Source organism: Carlito syrichta, unplaced genomic scaffold (genome assembly GCF_000164805.1).
Source record: "Carlito syrichta isolate Samal-C Ts95f unplaced genomic scaffold, Tarsius_syrichta-2.0.1 Scaffold309476, whole genome shotgun sequence".
Classification (NCBI taxonomy): Eukaryota; Metazoa; Chordata; class Mammalia; order Primates; family Tarsiidae; genus Carlito; species Carlito syrichta.
Window position 1 is genome coordinate 18,676 of NW_007253572.1, and position 13,329 is coordinate 32,004.

The 13,329-nt window shown below is 33.9% G+C and overlaps 1 long non-coding RNA gene across 1 annotated transcript in view; it reads right to left on the minus strand.

Annotated features, from left to right (window-relative positions):
• Positions 1–414: 414 nt before the first annotated feature.
• LOC110596482 overlaps positions 415–13,329 on the minus strand; it is a 385,377-nt gene continuing 372,462 nt past the window's right edge. The window contains exon 6 of the long non-coding RNA XR_002482494.1: positions 415–717. This is a non-coding gene — a long non-coding RNA (uncharacterized LOC110596482). The remainder of the gene's footprint in view (positions 718–13,329) is intronic.

Here is a 13,329-nt window from a genome sequence, read left to right on the forward strand (position 1 = left end):
TGAAATTAATACACAGGCATATAAGTGTGAAAAAAATTATTAGAAATCAAGAATGACTATGAAAAATGATAAATACTTGCACTTCCTCATTGAAGATATACTCACCATATGACCTCATCCACATGGACATATCTGCTTGATTTTTCAGTATTAATATACAGCTACACTTTATTTGATCATGCTTATTTTGTGATATTACCAAGTTTACCACCATTCAGGGATTCAGAAACTAAAATAACCAAACCCCTCACAAAAATGAATAAATAAAATATATTTTGGAAAGTTGACCTAATAATGGACATAAACTAAGTCACAAACCATCTTTCAAGTTTTCCCAGCTGCTAGGATGTATTTTAGTAATATGTACCTAGTTGTTGTTTTATGACCTAAACAAAAATAACTCTATTGAGCATCTATTTTATAAGGACATACTAAGGAACACACTTAGTAGCAGTAGCCAGATCTTTAAATCTCACCATTCTTTGCTGAGATGACAGAACGCTGTCCCAGTCAGCATCTTGTTGAATGGTATTGACAAGTGTTGGTAGCTCCTCAGAGTGAGGTTTGTTGTGCATTATGGGGTGCAGAGGCAGATGGGAGGCCACATGTTGATCACTGCCTTCTTCCTTCTCCCGTGAGGTCAAATCCTGGGTCATCGCTTCCTCTCCATCAACTGCACAAGCAAATGGAGAGGTGGCTTGCTTGGAAGACATTCTTCTGCAGAAGAAGGAGAGCAGCGTGAATTTAAAAGGGTTGTCGATGACAAAAGAGTAAACCATTCCTCGCATTTGACTAATTCAGAAAAAAAGAAATTTCTTAACTTTAGAGATATTTATGATCCACTCTAAATCACTGCCAAAGAACTCTTGACTTATCAGTCCTGCTTTCCCTCCCTGCTTTTAACTCAGTGAATCTCTTCCCAATAATTGCTGCATATTTTGTCTTACCAATCCACAAATGAAACTTTTATGGAGTAAGTTTTCATAGTGTACAATGTATGCATGTGAATAGTTTTCCTCCAGTTCTCCCAACTACATTATAAACTTATTGAGAGTAATTAGGTTGATGGCCGGCACTGAAAAAAAGGAATGAATAAACTGGCAAATGAGCCAGTTTGCAGGATGATTTGAATGCACAAAATCCAAATTTCTCCTCTGGTTTATGTAGGAACAAAAGAAGTCTATGTAGGAAAATATAACCAGGAGAGTAAGTAATCCGTGATGAAAATCCCAAGCAAATCTGATCCTGACTTCTTAGTTTATACCTTGTATTATGAGAGCTAGGTCTAACACTACTTAGTGTCATCTAAAGCTTTTCTAAAGACTTTCAAGATGTGTCAACTGCATAACTTAACTTTTAAGTGACATATTGATTGAGTGGTTTACACTGTCTGTCTTAAGGAAATTTTGTAGCGTTTGAATTGAATATCTGAAATAGCTATGCTTCTATTTTATATTAGAAAGTACATACAAGATTCAAAGCATTTACTATTAAAAGAGTAAGATGCCTACTATGCATAATATGTAAAACTTCCAAAAACATTCCTTTATGTACCCACAAATAAACATTGATTATACTCTGCACCAGGTTTCCATTCTGTGCTTTCAGATAAAATCAGAAAATCCGGATTATTAAATAGATTTCAAAACTTTTAGAATAACACTTTATCAAGATGAATTTCTTAACAAAATGTTTAGAAATAAAACTACTTAAAGTTTATAACTTAGAAGAGGCAATTGAGTATTTTTTCAAAACTTTATGTTGTTTTTGGTTTATTACATCTTTAGCTCTAAAACTGCTGTGTAATGAAAGGAATAAAATCTCCACCTTAATTGCTCTTTGACATTAATTGATTTCATACTATTTTTTTTAAAATGCACAAATCAGTTAACATAGGAAACCACATGAACATTGTTCAAATTAGCAAATCATTAACTTGCTAGTACTGTTTCTACAGACAAATAAATACTGATTAAAGGACCTAGAAATCTGAGATTAACAGTTAAATTTACAAATCTGTCACATGCTTTCATGAATATTGCAGTGAAGGAAATATCAAGTGCAAAGAAAAATAATTAAGTTAATTCCAATTTAAACAGTAGTTTTTATGTAGCAGCCCATGTTTCACATAGGATTTAACAGCTAATGCCAAATTTCTCACAATTAATGAGGGGGCTCAGATTTAGTATCCTACGGTGAAAAAAATTAATATAAGATCAGCTAATCTAATTATGCACAGTTCTAAATAAAAGAATTACAGGCTTTTGAAGTGCTTTGAAACATATTAAAATGCTGATACCTACTTATAATAATCATTCTACAAATAATAAAAATTTCAACTATTAGACTTGATACTAAAAAATAAAATGAGAGAAAGGGAATACAGAAGCATGTTTACTTTTTAAGAGAAATAAATGTTTTAAACAGTACTGTATCAAAAATCAGCTAAATATATTCTTGACCAATTTATATCAGAGCTAACAAGTGGACAAACATATATAATTATGGAAGATGATAAACAAAGGATGTGTCTCAGTATACAAGAATCACTACAGAGCTTACTTTACTGGTCACATAACTACTACAGTATAACCAGGCAAGTTATAACTGTTCTGCAAGTTTATCAAGAGCTTGCCCAAAACGAGTGTTTTCATAGTTCAGATAAAGACAGGATCGATAATGCAATCGTTCACAATGAAAACAAAAGAATAAATTTACTGCTTCTTTTAAAACCAGTGAAATACAATTGAAAGTCATAATCCAAAACTCAGAGTGACTTTAGCTTCCCCAACAAACATCCTCTCATTATAAAGTGAATCGGCTCCTTCCAATAGCAGTATCTGTGATTGTTGCTTTAGTATAAATTAATCATGACAAAACCCAAAATGAAAACAGTCTCTTAAGAATAATTTCAACTATAAACTGCACCAGTGAACAATAGTGCACAATCCTAATTAAGCACAACCATGCAGCTGTAAAAATAGACTAAATCTGCCCAAAGTTATGCGTTGAGTTTAAAGGCTGGTTTGTTAGAGTGTTTTCTTAAGGAAGGCTGGGTCCTCAGTCTTAATCAGCCAATAAATTATTTCCTGCAATTACATTAAATAGAAAATTATCTTCAAATGGGGAGTGTTAATTGAAAATCAAAATTCAGAGGGAAGTTTAGAAATTACACGCTGAATACAATTAGTGAGGAAAGGCTTCACCTCTACTTCATCAACAGTCTTCTGGTGATTCCTCCAGTGACCATTCAGGAAAGCTACCTATTTATAACATCACACAATTTGCCTTTTATTTTGCACCTACAAATACAAATGTGTATCAAGGTTGCTAATAAGACATAGGCTGGGAAAAAAAAAAGCAATATTAAATTTGACTGTTCATCTTCAGTTCACACCCCTGTGGGGAAAAAGGAGATGGGAAAGATAGGATAACAATGGCTAATAACCAAGGAAGGCAATTCAACTTCAAAATCTTACCTTTAGCAAAGGAATTAAATTTTTTGTTTCAATAATAATTTCCAAATCATATTTTATTTAATTTTTGTGTTTATCATAGTTTTCAAATACATTAGTAGCAGAGGGAAAAGATAATGTTTGTTCTCTTAGCAAGGTATTTCCTTGAGCATTTTCCTTTTGTAAAATTGTTGGGTTTCTTTCAGGTTTGTATTTTACTGTTGGTTTTGTTGGAGTTTTGGGGTTTGTTTTGGGTTGGGCTTTTTTAAGTTAAATGTGCACAAATTATTTTAATGTATAGTTTATTAAATAAACCTTAAATTTGCTGATTATTAGATATGAGTCACTGATTATTTTTGCACAATTACTTTATTAAATAATCCTTCAATTTACTCGTTACATCTCATTCATCTCTTTACTTCAGCTTTTCCATTTAAAACATTTTACTAGACCAAATAAACTATATTCTAGAAGCTGCAAAGACACTTGACTTTTGGTAATGCTTCTACTGTAACCACTGTGCTGTGGCTACTCTCTTTTAAAAACTCATAGATCAAATATATTCTTATTTTAATGTTTTAAAATGCCCTGTGGAATGCTTGTGCTTATTTTAATGTTCATATCAGTAATTTCCCATCACAAAAACTGTCACCCCAATGTACTAGAATAGCACCTTACTTCAGCTGCTGCCATATACAACTAATAAGTAAAAGAAAATCAGAATCCTTGTAGAAATGGTCAATTTCTATGTGACTTTACTTTGTTTTATTTTTGCACTATTATAACTTAAAAATCATTCAAATGAATTGTTTTTTTAATTTGTATTAAAAAAAAAATCTCCCTAGTTATACCCCCTGAAAACAGGGGTTTATAATGGAAGTGCTGACACAACCCTAACTAAAGCAGCGCAAATGTTGCCGCTATAATACACAAAATCAAGTTCTATTATTCTAAACTATCCTCGCTCATGGGATTTTTCTTTACTGTGCTCCCAGCCAAACTGCTGAAGCATGAAAAATTTAAATGCAATCAAATGCGCCCAATTCTACTTTACTAGAACAAGTGTCTACAGTGGTACAATCTTAAAAGGAGATGCAACAGATTTGTTTGGTGTTTTTTTTAACTGTTTATTTATAATACAGTGCATTGGAGATAAAATAAAAGAGGAAATTACACTCACATGGTACCAGTGTATTGACTACACAGAGTACATTATAATCAGAGAGAAAAACTACATTGTCAACTTATCACATTGGTTAAACAAGATGGTTTTCTGGGGCATAGCTATTATCAAGTAAAACCTCCAAAGAAAATTAAATATCTTTGGGACACATAAAGCTAAATTCCCATCATATGTTCCCCGACTTTGAAGTGTCTCTGCCCAGCAGATCAAGTAAATTCCCAGGATGCCAGGTCATTGAGAAGAACTTCTGGCTAAGGACTTTTGGAAATGGGATTGGTGGTGATAAACCCTCCGGTTACTGATAATGTTCTCCAGGAAGTCAGTAGGAACGCCTCTAGAAAGGTGATCATTATCTTACTCCAAAACAACAGTATAGAATCTGAATATCTGAGCCATTACAAACAGACTGTAAATTTGTTGTCTGTTCTTCAGCAAGAAATCGAAATGTGTTGGCCTGAGACTTTATAAAGTGATGTGGATGCTGGATAGGTACATACTAAGTCCTCTATCTCAGAATAGCATATTATATAGAATTTCTCTGATTTTGTTATTATTTTGTAAAACTGTTGTTGATATATGTTGAAAAGTTAGGATTATTTTTAAACAACTTTAAACTTTTAAACTTTCTCAGAAGTCAAAATCACTCAAAATTATATTTTTAAAAATTTTTGCTTGGAAAGAATTCATCTTCAGAACTACCATTAGCACTTACATAATTATCCAAAAAAGTCACAGAATTCATGGAAAGAATATTTTAACCTAATTTTTAAAAAATATTTTTGTTATTTTTATGATTATTATCAAATGACATTCACTTTTAAAGTGTGTTACATTTATTCAAAAGAAGTCCTGTTTTTAACATAAAGCGACATTTTAATAGTTGGCTTACTTATTTAAAAAAAAAAAAAAAGAAGAAGTAAAAAGCTCAGGCCAGCATTCACATTTATTTTTGTAGCTCAGCCCCAGGCTACCAAGGTAGACTTATTTCAGTCAGATAATTCACTGTTAATTTAATGCTGTACTTGATTTGATACTGAGAAATAAACAACCAATTTTCCAAAAATATAACACAGTGCCTCTCATTTTAAGGAACATGAGTAACAGATATGTGCAGCTGCCAAAATGCACAATGCCCAGGAACACCTACAAAGGATGCCAGTTCACCCAGCCTAGGACAAAGAATGATTTAAAAATCCATTTCTTGTATCTCTGATTCCCATATTTAAGGCTCTTGGGGAGAGGAGGGTCACAAGGGATACTCTAATTCTAGACATTAAAATGAAGGCAGTCCCTTTCAAACTTTTCCTGTGCCATTCCAGCAAAGTCTAAAGATTGTTATTGATTCTTTGTATTGTTCTATAGAGCACTACCATCTCCTTTCTCAACCACTACACCTCCAAACTTCCCTGGGCTTCTGTCACAATTTTCTTTTTCTTCCATTTGTATAATGAGCATTTGAGAAAATTCAGGGAAAAGAGGGTAACTCCTATCAGAAACTACCTTGTAAAGTTATAAACCTATCTTTTGCAGTTTGCAGCAGGTCTTTTAGAGCACATACGGTAATATATAGAGACAATACCTGTTAGAAGAAATTTCACTAATTTGAATTTGCTGTCAAATCCATTGAAATGAGGGAAATGAAATATGCTTGAAGCCCTTGAAGTATGTAAGAAAGGGCTTAAAATAATGGGTTTTAACTTTTTTTAAAGCTTCTAATTTTTCATACTAACGCACCAAAATTGTCTCCAAAGGCCCTCTGAGGTTCTTACAAAGCAGAAACTACCTGGAACAGATTCTTCTCAAGTCATCAAAGTTTGTGTTTCTAGAGTTTATATTTAGCTGACAATATTGCTGTCACTTTATATAGCTTAAGACTGTTCTTTGGACTAGAGCTCATATGTCTTGGAATGCTTTGACTCATGAATTGTTTCTCCTGATAATGTTACATCACGTAACCACCTCTGTCTAATTGGTTAGTATCTGCTGGAAGAGACAGGCAACCAGCCTAACGACTGGCTCGCTGACTGACTTGCCTATGGAAAACCTATAATTATTACATGTGTCCCTGCATATCCAATTTCTTCCTGGGATCAAAACAACTTGACTTCATGTAACCTCTATCTATACTTTTTGCTTGATAGAAATAATATTGAGTTTTCTCACAGTTTATCTACCAGTAACTTGGGATTTTTGCTTTGAAAAATCAGGCCCAGAGTTTAAAAATAAAATCAATGACTTAACAATAAGAGCAAAGTCAAACAATGGCTATGATAAATATACACTAACTTAGAGGATTTTATTCAAAGACAATGACTTTATAGGCTCAACTGAAAGACTCTGGTTTGAGTGAAGGAAGTTGTCTAAAGTAATAGCAGAATGAACTTATTTATGTATATTCACTTTGAATCTCCTCTTCACATGAAATATGAACCATAATTTTTAAGATGACTAACAGACATGTCTTTGTTAGTCTGAAACTGATTCAATAATACGGAAGCCCAATTACAGGATATCTTATCCAATTATTAATAAAATATCATAAACTCAGAACAATAACTTCTCAGAAAGAAAGCATAAGAAGCTGTCACTGCATACTTTTCCATTCTTATGTCTATTTTCTTTCTTTGTTTAATGTTTTCAGGAAAAAAGAGAAAAATGAAAATTGATACTATATAGTTGTTTCAAAATATGAAAATTCACACATAGTAACACTGAACAAAATTATGTCAAGAAGCTAATCTCTAATGCTCTCCTTTAGCTCAATAAAGCAATCCACCAATTCTTCTCTTTCATGTAATGAAATAAGGTATAAATTTCAGGTTTCTATTCAAAGAAGGACAAGAAGAAAAGAAAGAAGGAAGAAGAGAGGGAAAGAGAGGGAGGAGAAGGGGAGGGGAAGAAGGAGGGAAGAAAGTGAAAGGGGAGGAGAGAAACAACCATGGCTTTGTAGTTCATTTTCAGTTTGTCTGCTTAATGAAAACCTCATTGTACAACCCTGAAAACCATTTCCAGCAGGCAAAATATTTCTGATTCAGCAGAGGTTACACAAGCATCAAAGCAGTTAAATATAGGTGCCAAGCAGCATTGCCAGGAGCTCTTAGTACTGTGAGTTAGTGTTACCTGACAGCTTAGTGAATATAAAATTACTTGTTTCTCCAATTGAAGACAATCAAATTGTCACCTTCCATTGTAATAATGTACAACTAGTGATCAGCAAAGTGCAAACATAATTACCATGAAGAAAACAAAAAATCAAATCTAAATCTCTCTACAGAGTAAACACATCTATCTGACTTCCCCCAAAAAGGAGTGCATTTTAGTACTGAATGCTAGGATGCAATCTTTATGTTATTTAACAATAAGATTTATTAGTCTTACATTACATGACAACAACATGTAAATACCAATTCATGAAAATACAAATAACAATGGGAGCAATCCAACTTTCCAGACATAGCACAAAGGCCTACAAATTACATCAATGCCATTTGAACCAATATTAGGTGTATGTCAGCAGCACATCCATTACATAAAAAACAAACAAACAAAAAAACCTTGCTTTCAGAGCTTTCTTTTTAGCCTAGAAACCTTTCCAAAGGTTGAAGAGGACAGGCAGGACTCAATCTCAAAAACTTTTGTCTTAATTTTTCCTTAAAAGGAAAAGTCATGCTTTATTTTTGTCCTCTAAAGTAGCTGTATTTTTGAAGTTGAAAATTCACCTTTAAAAAAGTGATTTAGTATCTCTACAAAAGTTTAGAAAAATAACCAAGGACTGGGTACAAATCCACAACTATTTTTCAGACACTCAGCATCTGGAATTCTTGTCCAAATTTGGTGACCAGATTGGCCCACTACCAAAGTGGTCTCAGTAACATGAAGCAAAGTTAGTACTAAAGCACTGAAAATTTGACATGTCCTCCTATACTCTGAAGGTTCCTAAGATACAAGTAAAAATGATACCATTAATATAGATAATGCTCCAAAGAAACTGCATTTTTAAAACTCTCTTAGAAAAGTGATTTAATTTTATATCTATGCAACTCAAGATTTAAAACATTCAAATTTATATCATTCCTTCCAATATGGCAAAAACTCTTTCTCATCATTCTCCAAATACTCCCGATACAGGGATTTTTTTCTTTCATCAATATTGTTCCTCTTCTTTTTTTTTTAAATCGGGAAAGTATGTCACACAGCTAATGCCTGATACCATATTTATTTTCACCTGATATCTCTACTACAAATCATATAACTTACACTCATCTAACAGCAGTCATAATAATCAGTGAACCAGTTTGTCAGAGAAGAGGGAAACACTGCACCAGGGTGAAAGTGGAATGAATTGGGGACCATCAAAAACATAGAATTCCCTGATTTGAATCTTTGAATACAAATCTAAGCATTGACAGTCTGACATCACATTCCTTAAAATAGTGCTTTCATCTTCTATTGATCTAAACTGGCCAATCAAGCTGGCATAGCGTTCTTTTTGCCATACCTCCATTTTATTAGGGAAGGGTAGAGGAAAGATTGAGATGAAGACATTGGGTGGACAACTTCATGGCTAAATCAGAAACAGAAGAAGGACAGGGAGATACAGGAGTAAGGAGAAGTCCAATCTCTAGTTGCAAGTTTTATTGTGCTTTGGCAGAAATTTCATACCCTTAAGTATTCAGATACAAGAAATAAGACTATTTCAGGAAAACATATTTTTCCTTGCTCTTACAACTTTCAAGTAATCATTTTTTTTTCAAGAGATCCTCCTTATAAACTTAATACAATAAAACTCCCAGGCAAAGGGGATTGCAATCAGTATTTTTTGAACTTCAATGATGAGTAATTTAATCTATTCTTGAAATTATACTTTCTTACGTTATTATAATACGTATCAACAAGAGGAAGAAAAGGAAATCTCTTGTCAGAGAATGTTTTTCAAAGCTTGGAAGACAAATGCTTGCACAGATATTATCATAAGCTTATGGTAAATAGGGGGGAAATAGAAATCATTAAAATATTTTTGGATAAAAAACAAGCTTATTCTATATGTTCCGTGATGATAGGTATCATGTCTGTCTAGTTCACCACTGTATCACCAGTGCCCAGCATAGTGTACAACATATCATATATGCTAATATTGGGGGGGAAAGAGAAATGAAAAGGTAGAGAGGAAGGGTTGAATAAATAGCTTATTGTATTAAATTAAATAGATAATTACAGAAAATATCACTCACATGCTAATGCTGCCAACCTAAACACGATTCTTTCTCTAACATCTAGGTCATATGATTATTACATCTATATCATCAGCACTAAACCCTCTCTCAGCTCCCTGAAATACAACAGTCCTCAAATGACTATGAAGTATTTATAGTAAGACATGCTCTGCAATTTCATATTAAGCAATTTTAAAACTAGAGTCATCATCATTTTCCTCAACACCTCCCCTCATTCATTCACACCCAGAAGAGTATCATTCTCAGAATTATCCAGGTTCAAAACATGAACACTGTATCCATCTCCTCTTTTTATCCTTGCTCTTCATTGCCAGCCTGTCATTATGCTCCATCAACTCTTCCTTAGTAATGCTTCTCATGTTCATCTTTCTTAGCATACTCATAATCACCTTAGTGCAGAGCTTTCTTGTACCTCATACCTAAATTCCTACAACACACTCTACACTAGTTTCCCTGGTGGTTTTAGTATCTCCCTCTCCCTCTCCCCCATCAATCTCACCGTCACTCCCTTCATTAGGCCACTTTCCTGAGCAAAAAATTTCAGTGGTTCTTCCCTGATGACAGTTAAAGTTAAAACTCCTCACCAAGGCCCTCCATCCAGATCCAACCAATCTTTCTAAACTGATCTTCACTTTAACTTTCTACTCTAAGTAAACTGACATACTCATTCTTCACTCATTGTTGCCTCCCAACCTTCACTCTGCCTGTTGCCCACTATTTCCTTACTTCCCTTTCTTATCACTAGAAAACCAACTGGAACTCTTCCAGGTAACTAAGACCCACCCCTCTTCTGATCATTTCTAGTAAGTGCTCTGGTAAACTATTTTCTATATCACTCATTCAACACTTCATACATATTGCCTCACAAAATCTTTTTTTAATCCATAATATTATTATATTTTATAAGTAACCTCAACCAGATTACAAACTTTTCAAGGGTAAGACCAAAGCCCTAGGCTTCTCTGTATTCCCACAGTACCTACTACAATAGTTTTGTGGAAATAAAACACTTAGTAAAGATTGGCAAATTCAACTGTGTATCTGACAAAGGCCTAACATCTAGGATCTACAAGGAACTCAAACGCACTGAAAGGAAAAAAACAAACAACCCCATTAAAAAGTGGGCAAAAGACATAAATAGACACTTCTCAAAAGAAGATATACGGGCAGCCAACAGACATATGAAAAAGTGCTCAGCCTCACTCATCATCAGAGAAATGCAAATCAAAACCACACTGAGATACCACCTAACCCCAGGAAGAATGGCCATCATTAATAAAACAAACAACAGATGCTAACGAGGATGGGGGGGCGGGGACCGCTGCTATACCGCTGGTGGGAATACAAACTAGTGCAACCTCTTTGGAAGACAGTGTGGTGATTTCTGAAAGAACTAGAAATTGACCTTCCATATGACCCAGCAATTCCTCTATTGGGAATAAACCCAGAGGAACTCAAATCATTCTACAAAAAAGATACCTGCACATGTATGTTTGTTGCAGATCTAGTCACAATAGCAAAAACATCAAACCAACCATGCTGCCCATCAAAGCTGGATTGGATTTTTAAAATGTGGTACATATACACAATGGAATATTATGCAGCCATAAAGAAGGACAAACATATGGACTTCACAGCAACTTGGATGGATTTAGAGTTGATCATACTCAGTGATCTATCACAGAAACAAAGAACAGGAACCATATGTTCTCACTCATAAGCGGACCTTGAGCAATTATAATACTATAAGAAAGGGATTGGCAGTAGTGGGAAATGGTCAAGGGAGGAGGTATGGGATTGGCAATTGAGGGAAACTGCTAAGGGAGGGAGGGGCACACCTCATCAACAAGGGTACCTGCATAATCAACGTGTGTATATCTAACCCTGAATTGTACCCCACAGCTTACAATAAAAAAGATTGGAAAATTATTTAAATATTACTAAATAATAGGTGGAAATTAATTTAGGTATTATATTTAACCCCCAAAAAAGTAGCCATGAAAGAAGATTTAAAATAAAATGTTTAGATCTCTACATATAAATTGGTTTTAGGAGGTGTTTCCCCTTCCTACATACACTGGCCAATTAAATACATCTCATATTTTTAAAGTTATATATATTCCATGGCAAAAAAAAACCCTCAAATAATCAATCTATAATGCCAGAAATGTTAAAAAGATGGACAAATGAATAGATGTTGGAGAGATGGTTGAAAGATATAGTTTTTACTGGATGCTTAGAAAGTTCCAGTCACTGTGCTAATCACTGCTATATGAATTACCTCATTTAGTTCTCAAAGCAACTCTAGGAGTTTAATAATATCATTACCCCTGTTAACTGATAAGGAAACTAAGCCACAAAACTGTTTATTAAAAAAAGTAAAAATAAAAACTTGCTTCAGGTCATATCTAGTAAATAGAGAAGGCAGAATTTGAATTAAAGAGGTCTAATGCCAGGGCAGATGCTATTAGAATTAACAGTGTCTGAAATCTAACTTAAATACATTAACTATTTCCAACTATTATCAGAATTATTCTTTATTAATTTATATCTATCCTGTACAATTTTATTTTGAATATTCCCATTAGACATTCTAAATACTAATTTAATTAGAGCATAATCAGAGGATTTGCTATCTTTACTTTTTCCTTCTTTTCTGCTTTTAGAGTTGGAGGTACTTAATTCCTAGTTAACAACTGTAAAAGAGAGAGAGAGAATTAGGGCAGGTAATCCTCTAACCAATCCATTTGGCTCTCATTCTAGGCAGTCTGACAACAAAATTGGTTGAGGAAGTAGTTAAAGCTATTGGCACACAAGGCTTGGAATTCACTGTAGTTTTTACTCGGTAATTTTCTAACAAATATTTGTTGGTTGTTAACTATCCATGCTTTTCCTAGCATACTTTTCTGGTTAGCCTAGATGATCAACATTTAATTATACTCTTATACAGACAATTGTGAAATAAAATAAGAATGTCACTGCCCAATCATTTCAAGACCTAGAGAAATATGAGATCCAATTTCTACATTCCAGCTTTGACCAGAGAAGCCACACCAAGCACATCAGACACAACGGGAGCTGCCTACAAAAGTCAGTCAGTGTTGATAGCCTTGAGAGAAAACGAGATCAGGAGCTTGAACAATATGTATTCAACACACTACCTGTCTAGGGTTGATTTCAGGAAATGCAGAATAATTTAGATATCCTCTTAAAAACTGACTACTGTATAACATTATATATATCCTAACTTCTGGAGAAAAGGAATAGAAAGGTCTCATACACAAGGACAAACATTTTTATAAATTGTAATTGTCTATGAAAGCTGAAGAAAGGTTTTCACCACCAAGTCAAATTTTTGCACTTTTTTACACACCAAACAGTCTAGCTTCACGAACAACTTAGTTGCTGCTATCTTGTATTTCTCCCTCCCTGTCTCCAACACCCCCTCTCCTTCTTA